The following is a 12,337-nucleotide window of genomic DNA, read 5'->3' as shown; positions in this document are numbered from 1 at the left end:
GATTTGTCGTCTTGTCTTAATTGGTTCATTCATGTCTCCGATCACTTGTGATAGTGGATGATTTGATTTCACTCTAGCAGATGGTTCCGGTACGTTGCAGTCATTTTTGTTTATTTCAACTTTGTCCTCGTCCTGATTCTCAATTTCCAGATCAAGCTCCTTTCCTATTTCTTCGTAGTATGTATCTGCAGAAATAGAAATAGGAATAGCTTCAGTTAAGTTAGTCGAGGATTCATCTATCATAACATTAGTAGATTTCATAACAGTAGAAGTGTGAAGATTAAATACTCTGTAGGCTCTACTATTATTCGAATACCCCAAGAAGATGCCTTCGCTACTTCTAGTGTCAAATTTAGTCAAATATTCTCGATCACGCAAGATATAACATTTACTAACAAAAACTCGAAAATATTTAACACTAGGTTTCTTACCTTTCTAGATTTCATAAGCAGTCATATTTGTACCTGGTCTTAGATAAACACGATTTATCACATGTATCGTTGTATTGACCGTCTCTGCCCAAAACCTTTGAGTAACCTTTTTAGCGTGAAGCATAACCCTAGCCATTTCCTGCACAACTCGGTTTTTTCTTTCAACAATCCTATTCTGTTGTGGAGTTATAGGAGCTGAAAACTCATGTTGAATACCAAGAGAATCGCAAAATATAGAAAAATTTTCATTTTCAAATTCTCTACCATGATCAGAACGAATCCTAACTAGGGTTGTAGATTTTTCATTCTGCAATTTTAAGCATAGTGATTTAAAAACATCAAAGGTTTCAGACTTCTCACGTAGAAAGGCAACCTAGGTATATCTGGAATAATCATTGACCATTAAGAATATATAGCGTTTACCTCCAAGACTTTCCATTTTTGTTAGACCATCAAGTCCATGTGAACTAATTGTAGCACACGGTCAGTAGTAGCTGCATTTACCTTCTTGTGTGAGATACGAATTTGTTTTCCAATTTGACACGAACCGCACACTCTTTTTGACATTTCTTTCATCTTAGGTATTCCTCTTACCACTTCATGTTTGGACAAAGTAAATAATTCCTTGTGATTCACATGTCCAAGACGTTGATGCCAAAGATCTGCAATGTCGAAAGAGGCACTGCTACATTTCAGTTTATGTGAAGTTTCAACGACATAGCAATTATCAGATGTTCTAGATCCATAAAATATAACATTATCATCATGATCTAGAATGGTACAATCATTTTTGGAGAATTTTACCTCAAAATCTTCATCACAAAATTGACTGATGCTCAGTAGATTTGCTTTCAAGCCCTTAACATAAAGAACATTTTCGAGACTAGGAATCCCTGGAGTACTTACCTTTCCTTTACCTATTACCTTTGAGGAATTACCATCTCCAAATGTCACAACTCCCCCTTCATGTTTTTCAAGATTAGAAAATAATGACTTATCACCTGACATATGTCTTGAACAGCCACTGTCTAAATACCACAAATCAGAATTTAAAGCTTTTGAGGCTGTATGCACAACATAACATTTCAAATCACTTTTCTTGACCCATATGGTCTTTGTTTTCATCCCATAAATGAAAGCAGTTCTAGGTTTTTGCAAAAATTTGCAATGAGGTCGAATATGCCCTAGAATGCCGCAATGATAGCATGTCGGAACAAAACCTTTTCTACTCACCTTTTGTTGAGGGGTGTGACTTAAGGTTACCTTTGGTGTCGTTAAAGATTCACCAGTTTGTTGATTCAACTTCAATTTGAAAGGATTCATCCAGGATTGCTTTGAAAATGCGATTGATGACTTCAGGTATTCTTCCTTTTGTATATCTGCAGAAACAAAAACAGTTTTATTATTATTTGAATTACCAGTATATCCAACACCATACCTATCTTTTCCAGAGATCTGAGCTTTTAGAATCTCGTCCAGTTTGTTCTTCCCTTTTAGTAATGTAACTTCCTTATGCAATCGCTCTAGTTCAATTTCATTAGACTTCATTTTATTTTTCGCATTGTCAAGTTGTTCAGAAAGGTCTTTGACACGTTCAAGCTCCAATTTGTACTTCTCTTCAAATTGAATTCTTTCTGGTTCAATTTCTTTGAGTCGTTGAAGTAGTCTAAGATTGCTTTTCTTGAGTTTAAACGACTCCAGGTACAAGTCATTATATGCCTTTTGAATTTCAGATTCATCTTCCTTAGCTAGTAGCATATCAAGATCATCTGTACTATTAGTATTATCAACAGAGTCACTATTAAGTAGAGAAGAGGCAAAGGCTATAAAGTTTTCTTCGTCTTTTTCAGAATCATCATTAGATTCATCTGAATTATCCCAAGTAACTTTCATAGCTTTGCCCTTTCTCTTAAGACGATTAGGGCATTCTTGTGCGATGTGTCCAAAACCAGAACATTCAAAACATTGAACTTTATTCTCAGAATTCTTATTTTTTTATTTGACATTGTTGTTGCTATCACCTGTATTCGAAGTCATAGTATTCTTCTTTTTCACAAAAGCTTTGCCTTTTTCAAATTTTTCAGTATTCAACTTGTTTGGCTTCCGAAAGAATTTATTGAACTTTTTGACAAACATAGCCAACATCTCAACATCTAAATCACCTTCATCTTCAGACTACTCCAAATTTTGTTCAACAGTGGATAGAGCCATCCCTTTGGACCTTGTTTGTTGAAGAACCGATGTAGCCTCCAAAAAGTCTCCTTGAATAATCTTCTTCAATCACCCTAAAGTTAGGGTTTCACAATCCTTATATATGATCTTCAAGATAGAGCCAAATCTGAGTCTTTTCCGTACTCACGAAAATCCAATAAATTGCAAACTTCATAGGTGCGTTCGAACGCGGCCCGGGTGCGTTCGAACGGCCTGACTTAATCATAGGTGTGTTCGAACGCGACAGCTTGAATTCTTTAGGTTACGTTCAAACGCGTTTGTGAACGCTGCTCTCGGTCTGTGTGAACGCAGTACCCGCGTTCGAACGCGTTTGTGAACGCGGCTCTCTGTCTGTTTGAACGTAGTGCCACCGTTCGAACGCATTTGTGAACGTGGCTCTCTGTCTGTGTGAACGCAGTTTTCGCGTTCGAACGCGTTTGTGAATGCGGTGTGAACGCGACGGCTTTTCTCCAATGATCTTGCAATTCTTCACAGCAGAGATATTCTAGACTTGTGTAAAGCTCATATACATAAAAAAAAATACACTTAGAATATTTTGTACACAATTGCCAACAAATAAAAAGCTAACAGGTTTGAGCTTGATGAGTGGCCTGGTACCATCGAATAGTAGTGTATTCAAGCTGGAAAGATGCCAACAACACCTTTTGGGCATTAGGTGTTTGTTGGTGTTCGAAGAACTACTCCGCTCGATCAATCGAATGGGTCTCCTCCATTGAAGGGTGGGAAGTTGAGACGAACCGTCCTGGCATAGACGCCTCGTTCTTCTTCTTCATATCGTTTGGGCCTCCTTTCTCTTGGATTGAATCCAGCATCTCTAGGATGGTGTCGTGGGGTCACTGGTACTTCATAATCTGCCCACCCATCGTCGTCACCGTGGAATGATAGATCCGGTGCTCGGTCGCAGTGACGAACTGGCGGTGGTATGTCACGGTGAAAGACTAGCGATGGTACATTGCACCTTTCGGCCGATGTGGGTAGCAAGGGCCTTTTGGTGTGTCCACCCATGGGATCTTCATGGTCTTCCTCCTGCCTGGTACGGAATGGTGGAGGCGGTGTCCTTTGGCGAAAATGCGGTTCCCTTGGTGGTGTAGCCCGTGCTCTAGTAGGGAACTCGGTCGCCGCCGTACCCCTTGGTGCACCTAAGAGGGCTTGATTCATGACTTCCATTTATGCTTGCATGGCTCTTTGTGTCTCCATCATATCCGCAAACATCTTGATCAGATCCGAGTTGACCGTAGAGGTCGTTGGAGATGTTTCAATCGGTGAGTTAGGGTTGGCATCTAATCTGATAATCTCCATGGCTTCTCCTTTTATGGAGGTGCCTTCATTGGATCTTAATTCCATGGATCTAGTGGTGGGCATGATGGCTGAGGAACGTTGGCTCTGATACCACTTGTTATGGACCGAACGTCTGCTTCTCGATCTAGATCAATTGTAGGAAAGTAGCCCACGCAGCTGAGGGAAAATATTCACCAGATATTTTACCATAGTTGAAATATTACGAAACTAGGGTTGGTAAATCCATAACTTCCTTATCTACGTTTTTGGTATTTATGCTCTTTGTAGATTCTGACTAAAACTCGGACTAAAATATGCAAAAGTGGGGGGGGGGGGGGGGTTGTGATGGTGGTGGTGATGGGTGGTGGTGATGATAAGGTTAGGGATGATAATGGCGATGAGGGTGGATGGTTTGTAGAGTTTAGGGGATAAGGATGAAGGGGGAGAAGGGGCCGAGATCCCAAGAAGGGGGAGGACTCGACAGCCGAGGGAGGTTAGAAGATCACCGATGTCAAGATGGCGCACGGTTAGGGCTTGAACGAAGGGGAAGGGAGATTAGGGTAGAGAGACAAGAGAGAGAGGATATAACTCAATATTTATTCATCATAATTATTTTGGTTGCTATCCACACCTTAAGAGGATAACCAAACAAGCCAAAAATGATAATTATTAACTCTAGAAACAGTGAATTCTCACTGATCGTGTTCGAATGGGGTTGAGCGCGTTCGAACGCATATTTTGCGTTCTCCACCGATGCAAACGTATGCAGGCGTTCGCACGCGGACGTTTGAACGGGGTCTATGCGTTTGAATGCACAAATTGGGTTCTCTGTCAATGTGAACGCTAGTAGGCGTTTGCAAAGGCGTTCGAACGCACCCTCTCCCGCGTTCAAACGCGACATACAAAATCCTTATTTTTCTAAAATAAATAACTAAACACAATAAGAAAAGACTCCCATAGGGTGTATCCATGCTCGAGACGACTCGGTGAAGTTCGAATCATATCAGTTCGGGCCAAGCCCTAAGTGCCGTCGGGTTAGACGAAGCACTAGCCATTGGATGGGGTGGAGATTCAATGCACCGAACTCCATCTCTTGCGCCTAACCCTGGTAAGTTCAACCATCGATGTGCATGCCTAAGGGATGGGTCTACTTCAAACCCTATGACATCCTTCTCTTCAACCGGTTCAGCTCTCATCGGTTCGGGAGTCACAACACTCCTTTCTATTTGTGCTCGTTGTGTTCGTTCATCACGGAGTTCGCGAATAGTAGACACTATCTCAGCCATGAATGCTTGTATTGCAAGGATTACAGCACCTTCGACTGAGCTGTCGAGGGTGGTGGGGTTAGCAGTTCTGTCGGTGGATCCCTAACCGTAGAAGTCTCCCTAGTTACTCTTGCTGCCATCCCTTATGTGGTTGTCATCTGATCCGAGGATAAGGACAACTTTGATACTAAATTGTTACGGACTGACTAGAGAAGATCCACAATAAGAGAGTGTAGGCTTCGAATAGGGTAAATGATGGTAGATAGAGAGGGTGGAAGGAAGGATGATGGCAGTGGTGATGGTTAGGAAGATGATGGGTAATAATGGCGATAATGAAGGGAGATAAATTTACTACTCCTCCTAAGTTATCTTACTATTACTCCTAAAATAAACTCAATGCTAGAATAATTTCTCAATGCTTGGATGCTTAACAAAGGAGCCCAACCCCTCTATAATAGAGGTCGGGTACAATGAGTCCCATTAGGACTAGTCCTAAAGGTTGACCTGATTCGAATTAGGATTTGCCTTAAAGGCTTACATGACTTAATTGAATTTGCTTTGAAAGCTTATTTGACTTAACTAGACATACCTTAAGGGCTGTTGTGACTTATTTGGACTTGCCTTAATGGCTCACATGACTAAACTATACTTGCCTAAAAGGCTTACATCATGATAATGATACGATTCAGACTTCACCGATGTCGTCTCGAGCATGGATACACCTTATGGGTGTCTTTTTTTATTGTTTTAGTGTTTTATTCAGAGAAAACTAAGATTTTTGTAGGTTGCGTTCGAACGCGGGTGGGTGCATTTGAACGCGCTTGTGAATGCTTACAGGCATTCACAAATACAGAGAACGCATTTGGTGCGTTCGAACGCGGTCGGCGAAAATCCACTGTTTCTAGGGTTAATAATTGTCAATTTTGAATTGTTTGGTTAGCCATTTAAGGTGTGGATGGCAACCAAAAAGAGGATATCAAATAATTGAGTTTTTGCCCTAATATTCTTCCCCTTCTCTCTTGTTCCCTCATCCCACGACTCCGCCGCCTCTAGCCTCCCTCAACTGGCTACTCACCCTAGTCCCTTAGAGGCGACCCACTCCTCCTTCAAATCTCTCTACCTTCGCCCTAATCCTTTTCACCATCCATAGTCCTTTCACCACCACCTTCATTACCGGTGCCACCCCATTACTACCGGCCTACCATCTCCATAATCCACCTAAGGTTCCGTGCCCCCATCCATGGATCTAGAGAATGGACTCCCTGATGTTCGATCACTTATCCTAAGATATCTCCCGATCCCACCGTCCGATTTATCTAAACTTAGATTCGTTAGAAAGTCTTTTCCAGAGCTACGACCTATAAAAATTTCACATTGATCGGACAGCTGTATTTTCAGGAATCCTGTTCCAAAGTTTCATACAAGATCCTATCCAGATCTGAAAACGGGATAGATCAAACCTTAATCTATAGGAGATCATATCAGATAATTAAAAGATAAATATACTCGATCAATCAAGCCAATGTTTCTGTGAATCGATTTGATTAGATCCGAATCACATCAAAGATTATCACACACATCGGAATCAAGAGCATACAGCTCATGGACGCTCTAAAGTCCATTATTGGATACTGCTAGGTCTACGATCCTTACCTATAAATTATAATTTTAAATCACCTAGTATTTAGTCTCCAACAAGGTGGTGTGATCGCCTGAATGCCACATACGCTAACGACCTCAAGCATAGACCACTTATAATATATGTGCTACAAACTATCTATATGGGAGAACCCAACTTCGATCCAATTTGGGTCATAGAAATGGTTAGGGACATTTGTATCTTTTCTCCTAGTGACTTATCTATTTATATTTATTATTGCATTTGCTTTTTAGTTGTTTTTGCTTATGAGTCATAGTTATTGCTTATGTAAGCAACTTGATGCTTATGTGGATTAGTCGGACTCGAGCCTATTCGATTTGGCTAATCAAGTCATGTTCATGTTTTATTGTTTTTTAGAGTTGTAATCGGTTAGGCCTAGAGCCTAATCTTGATTTATGCATTAAGGTTCGTATGAGTCAGTTGAGCCTAAGCCGAAGTTGGTTAGGTCAACCAAGACGAGTTAGGTTAGGTAGCCGCTAAAAATGTTGTGTGACCAAATGGGTTAGGATTCAATTGTAAGTTGATTGATAAAAGCTAGCCTAGCTAGGTCGATCCAGTCGATTAGTGGCACTATACAAGCAATAGTGAAACCCTAATAAGGATTATCAGATGAAAATTGAACTCATTGGCTTTACCACAAGACTCTTCTTCCCTGCTCTCACTCTTGTGCGACATCTTTCTTTCTCATCAAGCTTCATCCTCGTTCGTGTTTTTTGCTACTACTACCTCTCCTTTACGTCTGATCGTCCCCTGTCGTCCTTGAGAGTACAATCCACTTCTCCCCCTTCATCTAGTTTTTTTGCTTTATTAACACTATTGCTGCCATATCCACCTTCCAAGACCCTACTCTAGCCATCACTCCATCTTCCACATTCCATGTCCATATCGCCATCCGCAGACTATTGGTCAACATTTCCAACACAAATTATAATTTACACCTTTGATCATTTTGATACGCATCGAATCAAATCGAATCACATCAAAAGGAGATTAGGCTCAATGGATTGAGTCTAATTATCTTATTTGGTTATTTGGTTTAGTTAGAGTCTTAGTAGGTTATGATTTTATTTAATTAGCTAAATCCAACTCTGTACAGTTTTGGTAAAATATTCGTAGAATATTCTACACATATCCAAATAATATAAAACTAGTTGGATAAGGTTTCAAACCTCTAGATCTACAACTTTGATATTTATGACTTCTCCAGATTTGGAATCTGTAACGCCCCCGCCCGGCGGGGCCCGTCACGCACAGATACTCTCCTGTGCACCTATAAACATGACATTATCAAATAACACCTACTAACATATCCATTATCACATAATCCATCATCGAATAAATCATACTATCAATCAAATAAATCTGTTAACATATGAATATCCAAGTCCACAACAATAAACACTAGACCGCTACATAATCTGGCAGGACCCATACAGGCCACAACAAACCATCAAGATACAACTAAACAGCTGATACACGAGTGCTATAAAAATCTGACATATACTATATAACTCATCATCTGATACAATAAGGTACAAATATAGCAAACAACGATACAACTCAATGTCTGGTTAAACTATCTTCCATACCGTCTCGCATCAATAGCTCACCTCATCATCACTCTAAAATATCTTCTCAAGATATCTCAGGTCGCTATCACGTACCACAAATCTGAGGGGTTAGAAAAGAAATAAAGAGAGTCATGAGCAAAAGGCTTAGTGAATAGACCTTACCCCGAATCAGTGATGCCAAGCAGAGAGTAAATCATGTACTGGATAATATGAATCAGAAAGCAGTATGATGTCATGTATGAACATATATATATATGTATCCTCAATGACATATATATGAATGAAATCAGTTCTCATGAATGACCATATTATATCCTCAACCGAAATTATATAACATGATGAAATTACCATATAACATCACCAAATATAACACCATATCATGTATAACAATTATGATCCAATGATACTAGTCACAACAATGATGATGCATGATGCATGCCAACTACTAGATAATCATATATGTCAGAGCCAGATATAATTCACATATCTCTCACTATCACAATCATCCGTCTCAACTCTGAATATCATCCACCATGCTGGACTACGGTACCCGGCCCCAAACTCGATACACATCATGTCACAAGCTCAGAGCATACCCTATCATACGCTAAGAGTATCTCTGTAGATAAATCATACCCTGCCATACGCTAAGGGTATCTCTGAAGAAAGTAATCATACCCTGCCATACGCTAAGGGTATATCAATGATAGTTGTACCCTGTCATACGTTAAGAGTACAACTATCAGCCATCACCATACTCTGTCATACGCTAAGAGTATGTCCAATACCAGTCCGGACTAGATACCGTTCCAGCCATCACATCACATCACATCACATCACATACACATGTACTTTTATGATTTCCTATACATGATAAATCATATGCATATATCCAGTACGACAACAGATCATACGACTCAGGAATTTAGGTGGTAAAGAAGCCGAGAGAAAAATGATGTAATGCAAACTCTAACCATGTATCTAACACATGCATACTCATGCTAATCTATCACATGCATACTCATGATAGAGATCATCCCGACATAAAACCATAATAGCATAATCATCTCCAATCATCTCTATATATCACCAATGTACTCATATCCCAGATCAGTCTAATCAAATGCATGATAAAATATATGCTCGACTGAAATCATCTCTATATAAAGTCATATAATCATGCTGGAGGCCAAAACATGCATGTACATAATATATAATAAATCCTAATTTGAGAAAGGGATCTAGGGTATAAGACTACTCACAGTCTGATCAGAAGATATAAACCACGCATCTCTCACGTCCGTCAGGTAACCGAGTGACACTCATCGCTAGCAAGGTCCACGGGGTCTCAAATAAGAGGGTTCGGAGTTTGAAAATATTTAAATAATATGATGTTAGCCGTTTATCCCATTTAGAATTCATTGGTGTAAAATATAATAACTTATTTGATTTTATTAAATAACTTGATATACCTTATATATATATAATTATGATAACCTTATTCAATTATATGGCAATTATTACTTTTACTTAACTAGTTACTAATCATACATATATTAATCATTATTCATAAATATAAAAATTATTATCTGAGCTCAGCATTTTATTGCGTAGAAAATAATATATAATAATAATAATAATAAGGTGCTAGAAACACATTGTATACTCAAATGTATTAAATATATGCATGTATAAGCATAGATAAACATTAATAGAAACTTATAAAATTTAATTATTTTTAATAAAACTAACTATATAAAATATAAGATTATTATCAATATGATTACATGTATTAATCTAATAAACAGTGGTTATACTATATATAATCATATGCAAGAACTTATAACTATAATTAATAAATTATTATACTAATAATACTTAACTAATACTTATGCTAGAGAGTATAAATTATTAAAATAATCTATCATCCAGATAACTGATTCACCTAAATTTTAAAAACTAAATCATATAATTAATATAAACAAATTAAAAAGGGAGCAATCCCTTGCCACAGTGCTGGGCTCGGCACTGTCTGCTATAGTGCTGGGCCGAGCCCAGCACTATTGCAGAAGGGAAATAGCTGAGGAAGATGAAGGAGAAGAAAGAAGAAGGAAGAAAGGAAGAAGAAGAAGAAGAGAAGAAAAGAAAAGAGAAGAAGGGAAGAAGGAGGAGGGAGGTGTGGACCTGGGCCGGCGGGGAGGGCACCGGCAGCTGGTGGCTAGCCAGCTGCTGGCCTCTCGCCGGTGGCTCGGCTCCGACGGGCCCGAGCCCAAGGTAAGAAAAAGAGAAAGAGAGAGAGAGAGAGAGAGAGAGAAGAAGAGAGAAGAAGAGAGAGGAGGAGAAAGAGCTCACCGGCGCTCGTGGAGGTGGCGGCGGCGGCGATAGTCCGGCCTCGGCGAGAGAGAGAGAGAGAGAGAGGTTTAGAGAGAGACCAAACGGGAGAGAGAGAGAGAGAGAGATTTAAAGAGAGAGAGGGAAGGCGGTGAGGGGGGGGGGCGGTTTGCGGCGGCGCCGGGGCCCGCCGCGGCCAGCTGGACGCAGCCCATTGGCTGCGGCAGCGGCAACGGGTACGTGGCGCCCCCACCACGCAAGCTGCATGCGCAGCTTGCATGGGGACGAGGCCGGCCACAGTGTGGCCGGTCGCGTCGTGCCCAGAATTTTTTTTTTTTTAAAGATTGGGTTGTTACAGAATCTATCTCGGAGAAGATAAGGAATACTGGTTTAGTTTGTTTGTTAGGGTTTCATATTGTTTTAGGACTTGTTGGCTAACCTCTATAAATATGTGGATGGCTGCCAACTTCATTAAGGAATTGGATTATTAATTTCTTGCCTCTTATCTTCTCTCTAGACTTCTTCCTCCTCCCTCTTCACCATCCTTTCACCTCTAATGTTGGCAAGGTTTCTCCTAACTTCTAATCTCCCTCGATTGTCGAGCCACCCCTATTCTTTGGAATCTTGATCACTTTGTTTCCTTCATCTACTTTCATTAATCACTTCCACAATCCACGTTCATCTCCATACCCATCCATAACCCTAACATCCACTCCACCTGTTACCACCACCATCACCCACGTTATTCCATATTTTCGTCCCTACTATAGTTCCAATCTGTGAAGGGTATAAATATGAAAGTTGTAGATCAAGAAGTTACGGATCTAACCCAATTGGTTTTGTAATTTTCTAACTAATTAGGAATATTTGATAAATAATTTCCCATGATTATGCGGACTGCTTTATGCAATAAATTTAGATCTTAAGGAATTATTCCGTAGCCGATCTTTTGGTACAAGAACCGATCATTTAGTATCAGAGCTCATCAGTTTGGTATCAAATATATCACATTTAGATTCAGGTTGCATTGGATTTCTAACTACCAAGGGAATAGCCTACTAAAGTTTCAAACCTTTTGGACAATTAGATTGGCTAGCATCGCGTTCCAAAGTTCTGGTTCCAGATCTGTCTAGAGTTGGTCTTTTGTTGCGATCACAACCAACTCGAGAGTGATTGTAACAACTTGTATCAGAACATGTCTTTTCTCAAACCACATGCATAGATGACGGCCACCAAATCCATGTCTTTGAGGCGCATGATGGAAGTAGATACATCGAAGAAGTTAGCGCACGCAAAAGAGCAAAGGGTTGTTAATCGTGAAACTCCTCTACACACGAGCGACCGATCTAGTCCACATCCACCCTCAACCATGGAGGCTCTTTGGCTGGATATGATTAGGACTATGAACCAAAATCATGAAGAATTGGTCTAGATTCTCACTCCAAAGACCATTGCCCGGATGAAGGTGATCAATTGAGAGCATGCCCAAATGCCGCGACTAAGGCCTTCAACACAAATTTCGATCATTCAAGCTTCACCAATAGCCCTAAAGTTCCTTTCATACCTCCC

Source organism: Typha angustifolia, chromosome 12 (assembly GCF_048772165.1).
Source record: "Typha angustifolia cultivar Huaian chromosome 12, ASM4877216v1, whole genome shotgun sequence".
NCBI classification, from domain to species: Eukaryota; Viridiplantae; Streptophyta; class Magnoliopsida; order Poales; family Typhaceae; genus Typha; species Typha angustifolia.
The sequence above is the reverse complement of the archived record's forward strand: the minus strand, read 5'-3'. Positions refer to the sequence as shown.